At 44.7% G+C, this 11,101-nt stretch overlaps 1 pseudogene; it reads left to right on the top strand.

The window, feature by feature from the left end:
- Positions 1-9,158: 9,158 nt before the first annotated feature.
- LOC144769470 (serine/threonine-protein kinase mos-like) lies at positions 9,159-9,918 on the top strand (annotated as a pseudogene).
- Positions 9,919-11,101: the final 1,183 nt, after the last annotated feature.

Here is an 11,101-nt window from a genome sequence, read left to right as displayed (position 1 = left end):
ATGGTCTGTGGTCATTGTACTTATATTTATTGATGCTGGCAGAACCTGTTGCAGGGATTCTGCTCAGGAACAAAAGTATGCTTGGGATCATAGACCATCGGCAAGTAGAGACTGAGTGCTATTGTGTCTCTCTTGCTCTCCTAATCTTAAAGAAAATAGGGAATTGGCGCCCCAGAACACAACACGCACTCTGAATCCTCTCAGGGATAGCGGTAACAGGGTATACCCTTTTGCTCTCTCATGCATGCTCATCCACAATAGAATAAACAAGAGACATGAAGGAAGGTTAGAATATTTATTCAAACTGTTGTGTCATAAAATGCTGTATTTCTGCCACAATTAAAAAACAAACGCATGCTGAAAATACTGTTACCATGGTCAATAAACCGCATATCATGAAAAGCCCTGTCATGTTATACGACAGAATATCCTAATCCCTCCTCCCTTCTACTGAAGCTAGCTGATTATCTGGGATTAGTGGCAGACCCTGTACCTTAGCATACAGAGATAGACTTTCTATATAAGTATGGGCAAAATTTGCGAATTCCCGGTCCGCAAATTCCTGCGAAATGGCAAAAAAATCCAAGAGTTCGCCAATTTTTCCGCGAACTCGCGGATTTTTGTGCCATTTGCACAAATATGTGACTACGTGTGCCTGTAACTTTGCCAGCGCGCCAAAAGGCGCCGAGGTCCCTTGAGTGAGCTGGCCATTATAGTGGGGACGGCGGGAAGACGTTTCATACCGCTAGTGTGTGGTGGACGGGGCCAAACGGGCAGGGCTTCTATGCGAGTTCACATGCATCTTGTTTATTAAGGGTCAGAGACTGAGCAGAGCAGCAGATGAGGAGAAAGCAGCCTCCTGGTCACAGGAGCAACACAGAGATGGCGCTCGGGAAACTCATGGATGCAAAAATACGTTTGGCACAGGACCCCAGAATCCTTCAGATGTCCAAGATAGCTCTGCTGCGCGTGTTGGTACAAAGCCATTCTGATCCTGCTCAGTGGGTTCAGGCGCATGCAGCTGCTGCTGCTGGACAATGTCCCATCTCATACTAAACTGCCCCGTACAGACATATACTGGTGCTGGGCAGTAGGGTGCAGTGGCATGCAGGTGCTCCACGCCTGGTACATGTGCATACCGGTGCCAGGGGGGACACGTGTTTATTGGTGCCGTGTAGCAAGTTATGACTTTACATTTTGACTGCACCAGACGGTGGTACCACCTACATGGATCAGGAGCATCCAGGCACCAGACTTCATGGTGCAAGAGCATAATGGTTCTGAGTGGTACGTGTATATATGTACTGGGGGCAGGGGGGCACTTAGCACAATGTGTGCTCACACCCAGAGGGCTCCCAGGCAATTGAGCACGAATGATTTTCACACTGAGAAGGCTCCGGGGCAGTTCAGCAGCACGGGGGCTCACACCCACTGGGCCCCGGGGCAGTTTAGTAGAGCGTGGTCTCACAACCCCTGGGCAGCTCAGCAGCGCGGGGGCTCACACCCACAGGGCTCCCGGGCAGTTTAGCAGCGCCTCCATCTGGTTCATCACTGCCACCCTCTGGTTCATCACTGCCACCCTCTGGTTCACCACTGCCACCCTCTGGTTCATCACTGCCACCCTCTGGTTCACCACTGCCACCCTCTGGTTCACCACTGTCAACCTCTGGATCATCACAGCCACCCTCTGGTTCACCACTGCGACCCTCTGGTTCATCACTGTCACCCTCTGGTTCATCACTGTCACCCTCTGGTTCATCACAGCACCCTCTGGTTCACCACTGCCACCCTCTGATTCACCACTGCCACCCTCTGGTTCATCACTGCCACCCTCTGGTTCATCACTGCCACCCTCTGGTTCATCACTGCCACCCTCTGGTTCGCCACTGCCACCCTCTGGATCATCACTGCCACCCTCTGGTTCATCACTGCCACCCTCTGGTTCGCCACTGCCACCCTCTGGATCATCACAGCCACCCTCTGGTTCATATAAGCACCCTCTGGTTCATCACAGCACCCTCTGGTTCACCAGTGCCAACCTCTGGTTCATCACTGCCGCCCTCTGGTTCATCACTGCCACCCTCTGGTTCACCACTGCCACCCTCTGGTTGATCACTGCCATCCTCTGGTTCATCACAGCACACTCTGGTTCACCACTGCCACCCTCTAGTTCACCACTGCCACCCTCTGGTTCATCACAGCACCCTCTGGTTCACAACCGCATCTTCTGGTTCATCACAGCACCCTCTGGTTCACCACTGTAGATTATGGGGAGAAAGCACACCTGCCCAGCCTCAACCGAGGGCTGGTTAATGGGGAAACAACCTTTACAACGCAACTTTTACAACGCACTACCATTACAACAAAACTTTTACAACACAACATCCATTACAACGCATGCATTTACAATGCAACAATTACAACGCATGACACTACAACGCACACCACTACAACGCATGTCATTACAACGCTGTCTTTACAACGCATACCATTACAACGCATAGCATTACAACACATAGTAGCCCTACACTATCCAACACTTACCCTACTGTTGCACCCCCTGGAGTTAGAATAGTCATTTTTACCCCTACACTATCCAACACTTACCCTACTGTTGCACCCCCTGGAGATATAATAGTAATTTTTACCCCTACACTATCCAACACTTACCCTACTTTTGAACCCCCTAGTAGAGTTAGAATAGTAATTATTACCCCTACACTATCCAATACTTACCTTACATGCAAAGTAATATTATGCGTTGTAATGGTATGCGTTATAAAGGTAGTGTGCGATGTAAGGGAATGCATTGTAAAGGTCGTTTTTAAAAGTTCATTGTAAATGCATGCGTTGTAATGGAATGCGTTGTAAAGGATGTTGCGTTGTAAAAAATGCGTTGTAAAGGTAGGCGTTGTAAAAGTATGCGTTGTAATGTCATACATCCTGGTTAATGTGTTACTGAATTTGAGCTTCAAGTCCGGCACCTGCTTCCTTATCTGTAAGTGCTTCCTGTTGTGGTTTAATTTTTGTGACAGCCTGGAGCATTGTGCCATACTTGTAACTATTCTCTGACCCTGCTTCGAGGTTCAGAGCAGGGTCAGAGAATAGTTGCAAGTAGGCAACAACTCTGGAGGCGCCACTCAGGAAGCACTTACAGGGTTACAGCAGGTGCCCAAGTTGAAGTTCATTTCTTTGTAACCATTTTGTAAATAGTTACAAAGAAATTAGCGTCAACTTGGGCACCTGCTGTAACCCTGTAAGTGCTTCATGTACTTCAGTTTTTGAAAATCCGTCCCACATGCAATTTCGCGAGATTCGCGGACCGCGAAAATGCAGAAAATCCACAAATTCTGCAAACGGAACGGATTTTACGCCCATTATAGCGATCTTGTTTCAGACCCCTTGCTCACTGTGTCTACTCAAACTCTTGTGCTCAGTTATATGATAATATATGTGGGTCCATAAACAGCAGCTTCATTCTCATGTTATGTCTCGGTGCTAGTGCCTGACCAGAGAGAATAACAAGGGGCATTGTTGTTTGACCTTGTCTGTGATGTTCAGACTAAACCCCAGGAAAAGAACAGAACATGAAGATATATGCAGGTTCTGTGTGAAAGTACAATGTGGCACAAAAACAAGTGTGTTTATATAGTAACGTGTGCAATAGAAAATGCGGCCTACAACGTGCACAATTAGTCTAACATAGGGAAAATTACAAGTAGCCATGCAGGAAACACATGGCAAACCTATTTGCCCAAAGGGTGAAGATGCATTGATTAGAGTGATATTCTGCTGGTCGAGATTTAATTAGTTTGTGTGAAAACTCTTTTTTTTGTGAAAAATCGGAAGGTATAAAAACCTAATTATATTCCAATTGTTCAGTTGACTTTCGTTTTCTTTAGTGGCACAGACAAATGTTAGTGTATTTATGTTTGTTTAAGATTGTAGAATTGTGTGTGCAAGAGACAGGAAGGTGAACAGCTTCAAGGAGCGCGATCATATGTCATAGTGTGCTGTTATGAGATTGTTTGGTTGGTGTACGGCTGTGCTGTGATTGGTTGGTGACGACACAGAGTGCCACTCTGTGATAGGGAAATTGTGTTAAAATCACATTGAGATTGGTTAAAAATTCTTCAAGTATTAAAGCTTTTACAGGATTAAAGAAAAGTATTCTGAAGGTTTCGGAAAAGAATCAAAACATTGAATTTTATATTAAATTACTGAATAATTTGTTGTTGAACTTTGCAAAAATCATAATATGTCTTGAAGGATTTTTTAATCTTGTGAAAGGTGATGTTACAGTTCCGATATGGAGGAAGGTGAAGAGGAGCCTATCATGGGTACACCTGCTCATTATATGGCAACAAAATTGAGATTGCGTACGCTTGTAGCTTTGTCAATGGTGCAAGATTACTGAAAAGGAGGGTCTTTTGAGTTTTCCAAAATATTAGATTTGAGTTAAGAGTTATTGACAAGTTGAAGGAAGAACATTATGAAAGAAAGCCACCACCTAAACCGCCACATTGCAACGCATTAAAAATGCGGGAAAAGACAGCATCAGAAATGGAAAGGGAGAAGTACCAGAGAAAGACTAGAAGAGCGGTGTGTAATTATGCAGATGCTTGATGGGATAAGGAACAACAGAGATAGAGGAAAGCAATAGTAGAGGGAAATAGATTATACCTAGTTTTTACTACTAAAACATAGAAAATAGAAAATGAAAAAGACAAGAAGAAGAGAGATACTGATAGTGATACGGGGGAAGAAATATTGGATGCATATTTAGCTGCGCGTCCACCACCTTCTGTAGTCCCTACAACAAGTTTTGACACTAATACAACTGCAAGTACTACAGTGGCAACTGCCCCTGTTGAATAGAGTGTAATCCATACTGAGAGACCATTTCAGACATTCCAGATTGCTCCACCCCCTATTGTAGAACACCAATAGGTTGCTTCGATTGTGACCATTAGGCACAGGTATCACAGATTGCAAGAATACAGACAGCGCCAAGGCCAGTTGTGACTGCCCCAATAAATACTTCAGGTACTTTAGGAGGTCAGGGAGCTGCTGGAGGAGTTACTGTGACTGGGTTTATGCAACATCGTATAATTCACAGATGGTTGCCTGAAAACCACCACAAACAATTCAATCACTGAGAGAAGTGGGTAGTATTGTCTTTATGGCACCTATAGCCCAGGGAGAGACCAATTTGTTTGAAGAAGGGATTTTTCCACCGTGGTTTGAGAAGCTGCAATATTTAAAAAGACCGAGTGCAGGCCGACAAGTTACCCCAGAACCTGAAAGTGAGAGACCATTTAATTTTTCCAAATTAAAAGTGGAATTCAAGAAGAATATTAGGGGATACTTAGAACTTGAGCATTTGAACCAGTATCACAAAATAGAGTTGATTTACCTGAGTAAGGAAATTACAAGATGTTCAGCAATTTACACATGATGAACTAACTGATTTGGCTTGAAAAATTATCCTGGTCTTTCAAAAAATTTCCTTTGCAGAGAAGTTACGGCGTTCAATTGGATGATAAATCTACTGAGACAATGCATTCTTCAGAAATGCAATTACGCATAACTGAATTAGTAAAATGCACCCATAAATAGAATGACTTTGAAAAATTAGAGAGTGAATGGTCAAAGAAACATGAAAAGAGAATGAGACAATCTGAGGTAGATAGGGAAAATACAAAGCCATCAACAGGTTCTCAGGATGAAGAGGGAGCATCATATTATTCCTTGAGAGTGATCATGGAGCAGAGGTGATCTTGCAGCATTTTTTGAACAATTTTCCAAAGTTGAGTAACAAGCCTGTACAGCGGAAAACACAGGTTGAAAAATCTTTTAACATTTCAAAAGTGCTGTAGATTTATTTAAATACATTCTTTGACATTGGTGTGCCTAATAGTTTGTGGGTTGAATGCAAAGTTGTTGTGCAATGGCCATGTGAAGATCCAATGAGAGATGCTCACACTAATGCATCATCTCCTGTAGTCATGGAAAAATATGAAGCAGTGATTACTTGCTTGAAAGGGTATTCTACCTTTACTACATGGCCATTACTTCGTATTACCATTACTACCCATATTTTAGTTCGCAGGTGCCCTTACTTAGAATGGATTTACTTAGCATGCATTTACTGTGCATGTTCCATTACTTAGCATGTACTTACTACGCATACTGGAGTTACTGTGAAAATTAAAGTTTTGTGGTACAGGGGTATTTTTAGGGGTCAGGGTTGGTTAGGGTTTTGGGGTATAGGTAATATTTTTAAGGTTCAGGGTGCATTTAAGGTGCTGGGGTGCTGGGGTATTTTTTGGGGTCAGGGTGGGTTAGGGTTTTGGGGTGCATGGGGTATTTTGAGGGTTCAGGGCGCATTCAAGTTTTGGGGTGCTGGGGCATTTTTAGGAGTCAGGGTGGGTTAGGGTTTTGGGGTACAGGGGGTATTTTGAGGGTTCAGGGTTCCTTTAAGGTTTTGGGGTGCTGTGGTATTTTTGGGGGTTAGAGTGCATTTAGGTTTTGGGGTACAGGGGCATTTTTAGGGGTCAGGGTGGGTTAGGGTTTTGGGGTACATGGGGTATTTTGAGGTTTCAGGGTGCATTTAAGGTTTTGGGGTGCTGGGGTATTTTTGGGGTTCAGGGTGCGTTTAGGTTTTGGGGTACAGGGGTATTTTTTAGTGGTCAGGGCGGGTTAGGGTTTTGGGGTATTTTTAGGGTTCTGGGTGCATTTAAGGTTTTGGGGTGCTGGGGTATTTTAGGGGTTCAGGGTGCCTTAAGGTTTTGGGGCACTGGGGAATTTTTAGGGGTCAGGGTGGGTTAGGGTTTTGGGGTACATGAGGTATTTTGAGTGTTCAGTGATGCATTTAGGTTTTGGGATACAGGGGTATTTTAAGGGGTCAGGGTGAGTTAGGGGTTTTGGGGTGTGAGGGGTATTTTTAGGGTTCAGGGTGCATTCAAGGTGTTGGGGTGCTGGGGTATTTTTGGGGTTCAGGGTGCATTTAGGTTTCGGGGCACTGGGGTATTTTTAGGTGTCAGGGTGGGTTAAGGTTTTGGGGTGCATGGTGTATTTTGAGGGTTCAAGGTGAGTTTAAGGTTTTTGGGTGCTGGGGTATTTGTAGGGTTCAGCGTGTGTTTAGGTTTTGGGATACAGGGATTCTTATAGGGGTCAGGGTGGGTTAGGGTTTTGGGGTTTTGGGGTATTTTTAGGGTTCTGGGTGCATTTAAGGTTTTGGGGTGCTGGGGTAATTTTGGAGTTCAGGATGCATTTAGGTTTTGGGGCACTGGGGTATTTTTAGGGGTCAGGGTGGGTTAAGGGTTTGGGGTGCATGGGGTATTTTTAGGGAGTAATTCTGCAAATTAATTCACCTTGAACACAGGGAGAAGCCAGGATGTATATTTGGGAATGGTTGGCTACAGAAGGCAGTGAATACCTAACTTTTTCCTAGTGGCTAAGCCTTTACTAAGGCTGACACACAAAGATGTGCCTGATCTATTTCAGGGAACACTGATTGCTTGAAAGCTTTCCATGAGCTGAAAGAACATCTCTGCTGTTCCCCGACGCTAGGAAAGCTTCATTACAGTAGAATGTTTCCATTGTTTTGTGGTGAGAAGGAGTGCTTACTCAGATGCAGGGAGATACTCGAAGACCTGTGGCTTATTTTTCTACTACCCTTAACCTTGTAGCTACAACCTCCCGGTTGCCTTGAAGAGGTTGCGGCCATTGGTGTTAGAATTGAAAGGAGTGAGAGCATAGTGATAGGATATCCTTTAACTGTTATGGTACTTCACTCAGTTGGGATTATGCTTACCCAGTACATGGCACACAACAGAATCACAAAATATGAACAACAAATATAGGCATCCAAAAATGTGTCTTTGAAAATATGTCAAGTAATGAATCCCTCAACACTCCTGTCTATAAATGAAGATGTTTGTGATGAAGTTGAACATGATTGTTTAGATGTTGTAGATTTATGCACTAAGCCAAGGCCTGACATTAAAGATGAACCCTGGAAAAAGCATGATTATATGATCTTTGTCACTGGCTCATGTTCAAGTGATAATGAGGGTGCCCTGGGAGTAGCTGTTCGCACAATTAATTATGTTGTAGAGGTCTCGTAGCTTCAAGTTGTTACCTCAGCACCGGTTGAAGAATTAATTGCCCTTACAAGAGCTTTCAGATTGCCTGCCCAATTGAAACTATTTTTACAGATAATCAGTATGTCTTTGGTGTGGTCCATTATTTCGGACAGTTATGGTAACAAAGGGGTATTATGACATCCTCTGGAGCATGTGAGTAACTTGTTTGAGGCACTTCAGATCAGGGGTGGGCTGAGTTTGTGGAGTTGCCTACGCGGAATTCCGCGGAGTTGCATAAAAACTCAGTTTAATTCCACAGAGTTCCACTCCACCATATTTTGGAGCTGTAACCATAAATAAATATGCACCACGTACTGCAAATGAGATTCAGCCTGCCTCCCATCACAGAAACATTCCTTATAAAACTCAACATGTGCTTCCCCCATGCCACCAAGCTAACGCTACCCTTGCTCTACCTACCACAGCCATCAAATGCTCTATGACAAACATATACCATGAAGCCCGGGCCTCCACCTCCCATTGTGGATGCAACCAATGGTGCACTCTCAGAAGCCTTGTAATAAATGAACAATTGCTAAATTGAACCAATCCTCGAGAATAGCACATTCACACTGTGCTCTCTGTACCAATCTCAAATTGATGCACTCACCCAGCCAATCCCACACGTGGTTCGGAGCTTCGGGGTAGTTCAATTTTCAACCAGATTACCGTAATTAATTTACTTTTGTCCTCTCAAAAGTATTACACGGTAGGGACAATGGATGAAGCCAAAGAAAAGAGAGCCACACAGGGCGCAGAAAGGTCCAATTAGAAAGACTTGTAAAGTCAGGGAGTCTGTTGCGATTCCGAGAGAATGGTTAGATCTGGTGTTGGGTTGCGGAGAGTGGAGCTGTGCACAGAAACAATGATGGGTGTGGAAACTCATGGGCTACGTTTCATGACAGCACTGTAGAGATCATGTGAATCGTGCAGGGCAAGTACATAGAATGTGGAAAGATAGTGGTGCACTAGCTAGTGGTAGAGTAGGAGAGAAGATGGTAGTGGTGCATGGGTCACCTGGAGAATCCTCATCCTGATAGCCTGGGTGCTTTCATCATGGAGTACGTGGGCAGATGCACCTTGCACCATGCAATCTATATTAATCAACCCCCCGGAAAGGCCTACAGTAAAGATGGCCAGCCCTGAAAAATCAGTACTGGAGGTGCCACCAGCTGCCTCAGTTATGCCACAATGTGGCTCCGGGCCTGACCTTTTTGCACTTGCACAGCATTGTTTACCTGGACCTGCAGCTTGCCAACGAGCTGCTAGCTCAACATGGCATAGTACACCTGCTGAAAGATTGGTGACCTCGGCTGTTCGCTGTGCCTGCTGCACCACAAGGCCTGTGCTCATCCCACCACTGCTTGCCATATTCTTGGCACATGCATGCACCATGGCCCGAGCTGCTGTGTGGCCTGCCACCCCCACAAGTCTGGCATCTACTCCTTCGCTGTCAACTTGTGGCAGATGGCAGACGTTGAGCCGCAAGGCGCCCTTCACCGACGGAGAGAGGCGGTATATGCTACACGCCGTGGTGGCCTATCACCTGCGGCCACCCCTCACCGGGCCCACCTTTAGCAGCCAAGGGGCCCAGGGAGCTCTATTCAAATGAATCATCGAGTGAGGCTGGGGGGAGAAGCCCATGGAGAGGCCTGGGGTGTAACAGCTCATGAAGGAGATAGACAATATATGCAACTCTGGGCTGTACAGGATGCACTTCTCATTTACTGACAACGCAGACTCTGACCCTCCTGTCTGCCACTATTAGACTGATATCGCTCCCTTGGGTGCAATAGCTTGTGTCAATTACTTAGTAGTACTTACATATGTAACAAATAAGGGATGGATGTGCAGGCAAACTCTGCTACGTATCTCTATCAGAGTTTTGTGCTGAACCTCACGTAGAGAGCGGGTGTGGATTTGAAAAAACTCAGCAAACTACACTGTTGGAGGGGATTTCACTGCCCACCACCACTTCAAATGACAACAGAGGTTGCAGCAGCTAAATGTGCAGCTCACCAAAGTGGCAATGGTCACATTGGAGTTGGAAGCAGTCATGCTGACGAAATTGCACTGAATTGTGCATTAGTGGCCTGCACACTTAAAGGAGCTTACACAAGTATATTTGAGCAGGACGCTTTCTTTTTAAAGTTGACACCAGTAACTGACACATAGGAAAAGCTTAAAAGAGTACAGAAAGATTTTTTAGAAGCAGAGCAGTAGGGTTGGACCAGAGCAGGCTGTCAGAATAATGCTAATTATATTTGGATGTCAGCTGATGGGAGGCCAGTGTTGCCCAACACTTTGGGGTTTCATATAATACAACATGTCCCTGGATACATACATCTAGGGAGAGATGCAATGGTGAGGTTGTTCAAACAAAATTTGTATAATGCCAGATTCAGGATTCTTGCAGGAAAATGGTGTCATTGTTGTGTAACATGTCAAAAAAAGATTGTAAGATAAAAGAACACCTGTCACACTCAGTCACATAGGGAGTTCAGGTGGTCCCTTCAACAGGATGAAAATGGTTTTAATCGAGATGCCTGTTTGTAACGTGTTGAGATATGTCCTCGTTATAGTATGCACTTTCTCTTGATGGGCGGAATCCTACACAGCAAAGAGAAATGTCATTCTCACTGTAGCAAAACTGTTATTGAGAGAGTTAAAAACACAGTCACGGCATGCCAGTTTCTCTGAAGTCAGATCCTGGGACTTATTTCAACAATAAGCTCCTAAGAGTGGTTTTGTGCAGCATTACTAATTGAGCTATCCACCTGAAGCTTCTGGTACAGTTGAACAGCTTAATGGCATCATAAAGTATCGATTGGCAAAGGTTTGTGCTTCTACATCACTAAAGTGGTCTGATGATTTACATATAGTGTCAATGAGTATTGAAAGTATCCCAAACAGAAACACTGTGTTCCCCCTCATGAGATCTTGATGGGGGT

This window comes from Lissotriton helveticus, chromosome 7 (genome assembly GCF_964261635.1).
Source record: "Lissotriton helveticus chromosome 7, aLisHel1.1, whole genome shotgun sequence".
NCBI lineage: Eukaryota > Metazoa > Chordata > Amphibia > Caudata > Salamandridae > Lissotriton > Lissotriton helveticus.
Note: the sequence above shows the minus strand (reverse complement) of the source record. Positions and strands in the feature narration are given on the sequence as shown.